Here is a 10968-nt window from a genome sequence, read left to right as displayed (position 1 = left end):
CAGAATTGTGAGTGAAAATTAAATCAGGAATCAAATTTCAAATAGTAAAAAAAATTAAATAATCTTCATATCCCATGAATAAGTGAGAAGTACTGGTCTAATTGTCATGATGAAAGACAGGAAGCAAATGCAAGTAAACTCTTTATTGAGAAAGTTAACAATATAGATGAGACTCCGGCTGATGGCTGGTGGCGCAGGGACTTCAATGGTTAGTACTGGACAGATGAGACGGCGAGTTGAGTGCGTTGGGTGAGTGACGATGAAAAGTCCACTCGGTGAAGTAATCCACAGGGAAAACACTGAACTGGAACAACGAAGCACGAGACTGGAAAACGCTGAACAGGAACGTAAACAGACATGCAGCACGGAGGACCTCAAACAACGATCTGACAAAGGAGATGAGAAATGGGTGAGTATTTAAAGATGAGTGGATTAACTGCAGCTGGCGCCATGAGTGAGATCAGCTGTTCGCTGATAGAATGATGATTGCCGGTCACGCCCACTCATACACACCCCCCACACACATGTAACAACATAAACACAACACAAGCAGGAAACAATGCATTCATGAATCGTGACACTAATGGTCTGGGGCCTGTTCTTCGTACGTTGCTTAAAACATCCGAGATCAAATGAGACATCCAAGATGATATCATTGTGCTAATCATGATCTGGCTAACTCGGTTCTTCGAACACACTTGCCGGATATGATTAGTATAGCTGGTTTGAGTCATCTGAGATAATTGCGCGTTCATGCGCTGGTTAAAAGGGGATATGTATCGATAGTAGAAACATTGATCAGCAACGCTGCTATTGGCTGCTCAGCGTGGGCGTGGCCAAAGAGCGCGCTCATTTTTTCTCCTTAGCAGAGCAAGAACTAATAGTCAAAGTTTATTCGGAATTTTAATGTTTAATTAAAACGCCAGGGAACACCTCAAAGTCTGCAAAAGCCAGGAGAGAGGGCTGGCAAAAGTAGCAGACAATTTAAATCCGTTAGAAGTGGCCATGTTAGATGTTTTTATCACTTATTAGCCTATATTTTTGTATTTGAATAATTGCATAATTACTTTGTTCATTGTAATGTCAGAGTCACCACACTAGAACATGGGAACAAATAAAAGTGAAGTACAAAAATATTCTACATAATGGTATTTTTTGTTATATAGTCTCTTTTATAAAAGGCACTGTTAAATAAATGGTTGTCAGATTATAAAAGCAACCAAGAAAAAGGCTGAGAAAAGAAAAGATCTTAGTAGCCTACACTGTAAAATAATTTTTGCTGCATTAAATTAAGGCCGTTTAGTCATTTCAACTGTTAAATCTTGAATGATGAATTGCTTTGACTTGTGAAAGTGAAAACTGATAAACTTATGTTATGTTAATGTAAAAATATTAACACTTGTATCTGTTCCCAAGAAAGTGGTGGCTGAAATATGTGCAGTAAGTGGACATTTTCTAACTTTCCAAAATAAATAAAATATAAGACTTTATAATGTCCATTTGTTTCCATTGCACTGGACAGTGAATAAACCCTCTCAGATAACTGTCATATGGAGGAACTAGCCTACCTGCAAGCGCATAAATAACTTTACTTAATATATACTTGTATGCTTTATGGCTGCAATATAAGTTGCAGGATTCCACATCTACAGAAAGGCCTACAGAAGAGTCTGCACAGACAGAGGAGACATAGGCCTACAGGTGGCCAGTGTATAGCCAACTTTTCCTTTTTATTTGTTGCATGAGGCATGTGTCTAATATCACTTGTTGCAGGCACTTGACCACTGGCTTTTCTTTACAAAGAACAACTGAAATAAAACTCAAGGAACTAAGCATATTTGTATTTTATTAAACATTTAATGAAAAGTGTGTTTTTTTTGGCAATGTTGTGTAATATGGCACATGCAACAATGTCACAGGCCCTGTCAGGTGTACAACCCTCAGACTTTTCAGACACTGACATCTTCCCTTTAGTTAGCCAAAGTTCATTTCATTGTGTGCCCTTGTCCTGGCAAGAGCTGCATTGTAACTGGTTTGGGTCAATTGGGGTCATAAAACACCTGTCTGCAGGCAGGAACATGTCATAATCACCTATGAAAAAATGCAGTTCTGTTAGGATCAGCATAAGTGTATATAATACAGTGAGCTTGATATTTAATTGTGTAACTTTTCTTACCACTTTCAAATAATGTGCATAAATGTGAATCTCTGAAAATGCTTAAGTCATGCACAGACCCTGGCCATTTTGCTTTCACATTTGTGATATGGAAGATTTTAGTCAACTGCCTTCTTTCTTTTTTTTATATAATATTACTAATCTGGAATATTAAGAATCACAATAGTAACTGGGCTGCACATTTACATTGTGAACCCTATTTCTGTTCACATAATCCCCTTATTGAGGCCTTGATGGCAGTCTATAGCCTATAGTCTACCAATCACGTTAGTGAAGCCTGAGAGACATACTGTAATCGGCATGGACCATGGTCATGATTGCATGATCTTCATAAAAAATTATGATAGCCTAAAAAAAAAAAAAATGCTTTAAAAAAATGCTTTACAACATTGGGTCTTAAGTGGCTTGGAAATTCCACAAAAAAAAAAAAAAAAAACTAAAACTGTTTCTTAAACCTAAAAGCGCCAGGTAAACTCCGAATGACACGACAGGCAGCACTTTCCATCAAGTTCTCCGCATCTCCAATAGTGTAAAGGAAAGCCACTCGCAAATAATCTTAGGGCAATGCAAACAGTTTGTGCTGTAGTTAAAGCCCGACTCCGACAAGTCGAACATAATGTGCGTTTCCAACAAATGAATAATGTAAACGACAATCTCACGAGTCCCGAGAAAAAATATATATCTCGGAGAGTGCACTATCGCGCTGCGCTGGACTTCCCGTATCAGCTCCGCTTATGAAGCCGCAGTCTAATCCTGTTAACATGAAATAAGCCTGCTCCCGAGCAGGTTTAAGATTGCGCACCTGTTGCCATGACAGCAAGTCCAGGATGAGCGTCGAAGAACCAAACTATCCAAGATCATGCCAAATCCCCAACAATCAAATCCAGCTAACTGAGTTAGCGACGTACGAAGAACGGGCCCCTGGTCTAATCACTTTTCTAATGTTTTGCACTTAAAGGGTAACTAAACCCTAAACCAATTTTTTTTAGTTAATGATCTGTAGGAATGGGGCTTTATTAGTGCTGTTCATTGATTCGAGTAACTTTTTTGACATTTGGGTATAAAGTGTTTTAATTCTACAATATATGGTGTAAAAACATCTGAGTGCTGCCCTCTTCAGGTTGAATGGTGGCTACTGCAGTTGAATTTTCCTATTGGATGTTTGCGGTACTGCGTGACGTAAGCAGGTTCCAGCTCACCACGCCAGAGAATGTCTAATAGGAAGAGAATTGGCACTCTCTGGTTACTTCCGGTTTCTGGACTGGCTGCAGTAACACGTCTCTGTCCATGCGGGGGCGCTCGCAGGCGAGTGCAGAATCAATGGGAGTCTATGGGGTTTCACTCCCAGAATCCACTTTTCTCAGGATGTAATTTTTTGTCAAGTAATTTGAAAGTTGCATTCAAAAGGGTGGGCTAAGATAATACACTCAGCTGAAAATTGCATTTTATGTTCTGTTCTAAAAATCCGTTCAAAAAATGTGATGATGTCACATATTTTCATACTGCCAGAGGTGCTGCTTTACGGCAATTTCTGAGTCACTTCGGCACTTCCGCTTCATGGCTTCCTTTCTCGTGGCATCGGCAACGATAACACCAGCTGCTATTTGAGGTAAGGCTCTTTTGGTTAATACACGAGTTACAAAGAGTTCTAGTTAGCTAATGTAAAAAGGAAAATGCGCGAATATTTTACATATGTATATTACTTACAGAGTTCTTTTTTTAGTTCTCACTGGTGTTAATGATAAAGGGGTTTTTTTATCCATAAACAATGGTAATGGCAGCGACATTGATTTCTTCGGCTGGCTGTCGGCTGGTTATCTGCTATGTAGCCTAGCCAATTTATGGTGGTAATAGTGAAAAGTAAAAGGACCTTATATATTAACATCGTTAATTTACGGATGTTGCAGTTGTTGATTTTTCTCTAGAAAAAGCTTATACCTACTGAGCTCAGTTAAAATACATGGACGTATTAATGGAAGTTTGATTTTCTTTAAAACAATGTAGAACAATGGTAATGGCAAATTAATAAATAATAATCGTTCCATGTGGTAAAAAAACCCCTCAAATGATCATTTATATTTGTAGCTTCTTCCAAAATGTATTTAGGCTACTTGTTTTAAACTTTGTTCATGTTAAGAAAAAAAACGTCTCCACAGGAACAGCCACAGCAATATGGTCTTCCAGCTCCAGCTCCATTCAGGCCGTGAAGGAGGACAGCTTTCTCTGAGCTGCTATGGCGCTTTGCTGTTTGCTCAGCCTCCTGTTTCTCTCGCGGATATCCGCCCCGAGCCTGCACATTACAAATTTTTTAATCGCTATTGTCTCCAATAGGCTGGCATGCTCAGGGTGCGAGCTAAAGAGGCGTGTGTGCCTGCGTTAGTGTGTGCCTCAGCCTAGATGTTGATTTGGTGTAGTTTGGTTGTTTGTCTTTTCTTATTGACTGACCTGAATTGCCAGCCTGCCACACAATTGATGCATTCACTCAGGAAGTTCTCTTTTTCCTGGTTTCCTGCACCGAGGGGTCGTCGCCAGGGGTTTGAGTCCTTGACGGATCTGCAAGTAGGATAGTTGTAGGTAGATAGTTGTAGTTAGTGGGGTGAAGGTAGAAAGGTAGGTCGTAGTTAATCGGGTGTAGTTAGTAAGTTGTATGTTTGAAGTTAAGGTGCTATTTTTTTATATAATTACCTAGAATTTAGCACGTCGAAGAGGTGATTTAATTTTGCTACAAAGTCAGCTGTATCTTTTGCCTCTGCTGGCAGTCTCTGCAATGTTACCATCGCAGAAATGCCTGGGTCACAACAGATAGGATAATTGAATAGGTGGTCAGTATCACATTACAATCTGCAGTTAGTTATTGAAGAAAAGTTTTTGAAAAGATGGATAAACTTTACTAGCAGAGACAGTGTGGCTAAACACCTGCGTAGCCAAACTGACGCGCATCTTTGAGAATGCGGGCAGGTGGATGTGCCTCTCGGTTAGCTTTGGGGCCATTCTAATGGCGTGAAGCTTGTCCAGCTCATAAAATTTGGTAATGTGATTCCAACAAACATTTTCTCCTTGTGTCTAAAGATATAAATAAATACGAGCTGGTGTGTGAATCATTGTGATATCTTTTATGTTCAGTATGAGTCATTGCAATTGTGATTGCTTTGTTTACTGTGCTTACCTGTAGGCCATATTTGTACAGGTTGTTCCTGATTGATTTGAGAAGGTGAGGTACATCAACGATCACTGGAACCCTCTGAACCCCCACCAGGATGCAGTGGGACTCCTCACCTCCCAGAGGGTCCAGGCTAGCCCCGAGGTTACGCACAGCGTTAACATTAGGGCTTCCCTGGTCACATATTACTGCCTGCACCTTTGAAATTGGTTAATTAATTTTGTCAATACAAGGCTGGAGTGGAAGTCCACACAATGCAGTAATGCATTTGTTAATGCTGCTATTTAAAAAAAAAAAAACTCTGTGCACTACATACTGTCAGCCCTATGTGTTGTAGGTGGCGAATGGCATCTTTAATGATGGCCGCAATTTCCTCCGCTGGCATTGAACTTGGGGAAAATAAATATCCTATGGTCTGTTGAAAGACATGGTTTAGGTAAATGCGTTTGAATATACACAGCAATATCAAAACAAATGTTTTTCTAAAGTATGGCTTGCCTGCTTCCACTTCCCCAAAAAGCCCCTAGTCATGACGACCATTGCTTGTTTGGCAGCAGCTCCTGATCCTGATACGCCATAAATGGCATCATTTCTCCGGTCGTAATCAAATTGTTTTTTGATTGCCATCTCGTCCAGGACTACTGTGCACATTCTTTCCACACGGGTCATAGTGGTGGCGATGACTCCCATTTGGGAGATGATTCCCTGCAGGAAGCCAGGCTGTCGGAACAAGTAAGTTGAATAATCAGATTTTGTTATATCTTCAAATTATGAAACTGGTCGAAGTTGAGTAGTCTAATTTCATAAATTGGTATTTACAGAGCAATATCCCACACGTCCAGTGACATAACGCCTAAGCGTTCTTGTAGAGGGAAGAGCAAATATCGTCTTCAGTTGACGATACGCCTTTGGACTGCTGTGTAAAAGCTCCAGCCCCAGATCCTTCATGTTCCGGTCAAACCTTCTTCCTCTGTCTTTTTTCCCTGCCTCTGACAGCTGTGCCTGAATGAAGTTCCGGCAGCCATCAGGACACCTCTGGAGCATCTCAGCCATAATTTCATGGGGACTACGGAAGAACAAGTAGATTTTAAGATTCAAGATGCATTGCCTTTTTGTTAAATCAAGGGTTTATAATTCTAAAGGCAGCTTTTTTTGCCTTTTATTGACATTACTTGGGTTTTTTAGGCCTGGCAGCTGGCTTCCTTTTCCTCCGTTTTAGCCTTTCCAGCCACGCAAGGCGTGCCTCTAGTTGTTTAATTCTCTGTAATAACAAAAAAGGCATCCTGTATGTGTGTCTGTGATAATGCTACAGTCACAATCTTGAAATTGAAGAAGATCAGAACATCACCTGGTCCTTTTGTTGGAGACTGCTGAGTGGAATGGTCACCTGAGCCTGTTCTTTTGTGCCTCCATTTGACTCGTTATCTGTCCCTTCTGCGCTCTCCTCTGTCATTTCCTCTATCTCAACTGGTGTCTCTAGAGTCTCCTCTGTCCTTTCCTCTATAATTTCTGGTGTCTCCTCTGTGCTTTTTTCTGTCCCTCCCTCTGTGTCTATTATATCCCTCTCTTCTTCCTGCTCCTCAGATTGTCTCCGCTTAGCTTTTGAGAATTGAATCAGTCAATTAATATCAAAGGATCAGTTAAAGTTAATTCATGTAATGTATGTAAATGTAATTTCATGGTCTTGTGTCTTAATTATTTGTATGGTCTTGGCCTCAGTTGTCATTGTTACCTTCAGTTTTTTTTCCGCCTTTTTAGAGGTGGGGAGGCAAATGGTGGCGGGTAGTCGCAATCCACCAATGTAGGGATGGCATCACTGGTGAGTGCCGCCTTTCCATTGTGCTATTTGAAGCACACAGCACAATGTATCAGTAATTCTATTAATTGTATTATTGATTGTATTATTTTTATTTAAATTTCCTTCCAAATGCACAACTCACTTTTATAAGGAAGCATTCCTCAAAATGCATTTCACATACAACATATCCCCCCTGCATTAACTCCTCATGTGACATGGAGAGTCTGAGGTCACTTAGTGTCATGTTAATGAGCCATTTCTTTCTCCTGAAAATTGAAACCTGGATTAGAATCATAATTTTCCTTATCCACATACTGGTTCTTCACTAGCAGTTTGCTCCTTTTTATTGTTGAACCACCTTTGTGTTACAGACTTCATGGACTTTATTTACATCATCCAACAATCTCCTGTTTATTTACCATTGGTTATTGTTCTTGTTATTATTGTTTATTGTTCTTATTGTTAGGTATTCCACTTGTTCTTATTGATAGGTCTTCCACTGTTATTGTTCTTGGTTATTGTTCTGTTGAGATGCCCCCTCCCACACACACATACTCCTGAATTCTTTAATTGTAGTTAGTCTAGTGTTGTAGTATAGTAACCTATCCTATCATTTCTCATTTTTGTTTATTTACTATTGGTTGTGTCTAAGGAACTAAGGAGAATAGGTAATTGAAAAGTAGTTGTGTGTTGCACTACCTCAGTGCAGTCCTGATTCAATTTTGAGGTGCACAGATACTTCATTCCAGCAGCCTGCCACCCAACTGATGCATTCTCTCAGGAAGTTCTCCTTCTCCTGGTTTCCTGCACCGAGTCGTCATCCCCAGGGGTTTGAATGTTCAGTATGTTCCGTATTGTTGTAGTATAGTATCCTATCATTTCTCATGTTTGTTAATTTACTAATTTACTGTTTCAATGTGTCATGTAGCTTAGACCAAGTTCCTCATTTAACAAACATGTGTAGCTTATAATGTGTTGCAGGGCAGATGGTTAATTCAAATTAAATTCAATGGCTTACAACAAACCCATCTGTAAAGATCAGTGAATTAATAGAAATCAATGAGAAGTGGTGTAGATTGTTTTCACTGTGTGCAAGGTCATTAGCCCATGACATAGTAAGTCCTAAAAAACGATACAGTATAGCAGATTTTAAAGTTGTTAAATCGTAAACAAACTATCTGTATGGAACAATTGGTTAAGGTAAGTTAAGTGCTCGAGTCCCAACACTTGGTAGCGCCAGAGAATGTCTAATAGACGGGCTCTGGCAGCGCGCAATTTGAATAGGTCATGTGCGCTTTTACCCGCGCTCTCCAGTTTTTGCCAACATTCCCTCCCAGGTGCAGCCCTCTGGTAGCCTATGACCATTTACACAGGAGCAAGAAAGAACATTAACTTTTTTTGTCCTTGGGGAATGAAAAGAAGGACAATCCATTCCCATTGTTGGAACAATGTATTGCTGCACACCTACGAGGCATTTTCAATCTTTATTTCTAATTTATGCTACGATCAATGAAATGTTATTGAGCGGGATATTGACTGGATTATTTAAGGTTGTCATACCGTACCATGTATATAAACACATTGAACATTGAACACAAGAATAGAAAAAACACTCAAATTCCATTTATACCCATGTACTTTTTACGATACATATATAACGATATGAAAATAAAAGTGCCCGCAGGAAAATATGAATACAGTACACAAAAATGAACTTTGACAGAAAGTCCTCCTTAAAGGAGTCATAACCTAGTCTTAATTTGGATACCTACTGCTGTATTATAGTCTTTCATGCCCTTCTAAAAAAGAAAAGTGGAAAATAAAAATAAAAACAGAGCTCCTAAAACCTTTATTTCTGAAGGCATTATTGTCTCGCGAGATCTGATGCAATGTTTTGGCTGTCGTGGACGGTCATTTTAATAATGCAAATGAGGGGCGCGTTGATTGGTTGCAGGAAGGAGGGGGGTTGACACCGCAGGTAACTTCAGCATCATTACAAACTGACATCATGGCGCAAGTTGTCAATGAACCCGACTCGGCCGCGACCTACGGAATTCAACCGTATATGTTTGAGCCAGACTCTGAACCTGAGCTGGAAAGGGAAGATGTGGAGTCGATGGAAGGACGTCTACATCAAGATGTCTCTGAATGGTAAAGACAATCATTTTGACTAACGAGCTAAAACATTTGTTGCTAATTTCTCCCAAATAGGTTTACCTTTTATTTAATGTAGATTACATTAACGGAGATGTAGTCGAATTTTTTTATCAGCTTACAGTGGTTATTGAGATCAACGTTTGCTATCATGTGGTGTTTTTGCCTTGTTTCACGTTCTGGTTTTTTAGACATTTCATATTTTTCTTCTACAGACATGTAACATGATGTTTTTCTATAAGTTTCTTATTACTTGACTGTTTGTTTTATTTATCTATCCTTATCTATTCTATAAAAAAATCAATACAATGATATGGCTAGCATTCGTAGAGTCCATTCCCCGTGTTTACCTCGAAGCTAACGTTACATACAATAGCCGCATTAGTAGTTAGCTGCTGTTTGTTACACACAGTAGAGCAATAAAAACAGTCTTACCGTTTCAATTTCAGGCAAGTCCCGGATGGTTGGAATGGCACCTTTTTTCAAACGGAGCTTCGTGGCCAACTTCGCCTGATATTGGCCCAAATTTGTGAATGATTCCGGCGTAAAATGTTTAGCGCAGACACCGAACAATAAGCCAGTTGAAAGTGTTGCTGGGACAGCGTCATTAAAAATGAATTTTATCCACTGGTCCCTGATAGTTTGGTCCGTTTTTGGTATAGAAAACACATTTGCATGTTGTTTCTGGCAGTCAACCACAGAGCAACTCACGTGTGCACTCGGTTTCTCCATCTTTCGCGACTGAACTGAATATGAGGGGGAGAGGGGAAGGGCGGGCTTCCTGCTGCGGTGTCCATATATGGTATATCCTGAATTAAATTAAAATTTCGTTTTTTAGTGCGCGTGCACGTGGGCTATTTTACAAACCCTGAGGTAAACAAACGCTTCACTTTTAAATATCGGCTTCCCGGCCAGTGTATAATCATTATACAATCATAACATACATTGATTCTCGTGGAAAAGTGAAATTTGCAGGTTATGACTCTTTTAAGATAATGTTTCTGATTCTACTTTAGCTTCAGGTGCCATCAAACGGGGTCTCTGGTCGTAATCAGTCGCAAGTCCGTCACTGACCAATCAGCATTCATTAGCAGAATACTAGCGTGTTCCGGCCAACAACGGCCCAACCTGTAAGAAATCGAAAGGACATAAGTACTCATTCATTCGACTTTTGGACTATAATCTATATTGAACTTGCGGAATCAACAATAAAATCTACGTTGATTCAACGACAAGCAGGAGAAAGAGATAGATTTAGCCGTCTAGCTCCATAGACTCCCATTCAGTCTGCGCTCGCCCGCGATCACCTCCAGTGGAATTCTAATGGAACTGCAACCAAGATCGATACAATGGGGCTAATAGGAAGTGCCAAGGCTCTCCGTAGACGGGCTCTGACCACGGCCTTTATTCGAGCGTATGGGACGCTCAAGGGTTCGGGATTAATGCAGTCAAGATGGTGGTGTGTGTTTCCGGTAAGAGAAATAATGTTGTGCAAAATGGCATTTTGTAGCCGTTCAAAATCTCCACATTCGACTTTTTAACGTTCTATTAAATCGTTCCACGACGCTGGCTGACCAGCCAGCCATTCTGAAACCTGTTTATCGCTTAGACGGACCCCGCTATCTTTTAAGACGGCGTCTTTTAATCGTTTTTTTACTCCCTAAGGAACTGGGGTTGGAC

The sequence above is a fragment of the Rutilus rutilus genome (genome assembly GCF_951802725.1).
Source record: "Rutilus rutilus genome assembly, chromosome: 4".
In the NCBI taxonomy this organism is placed as follows: Eukaryota; Metazoa; Chordata; class Actinopteri; order Cypriniformes; family Leuciscidae; genus Rutilus; species Rutilus rutilus.
Note: the sequence above shows the minus strand (reverse complement) of the source record.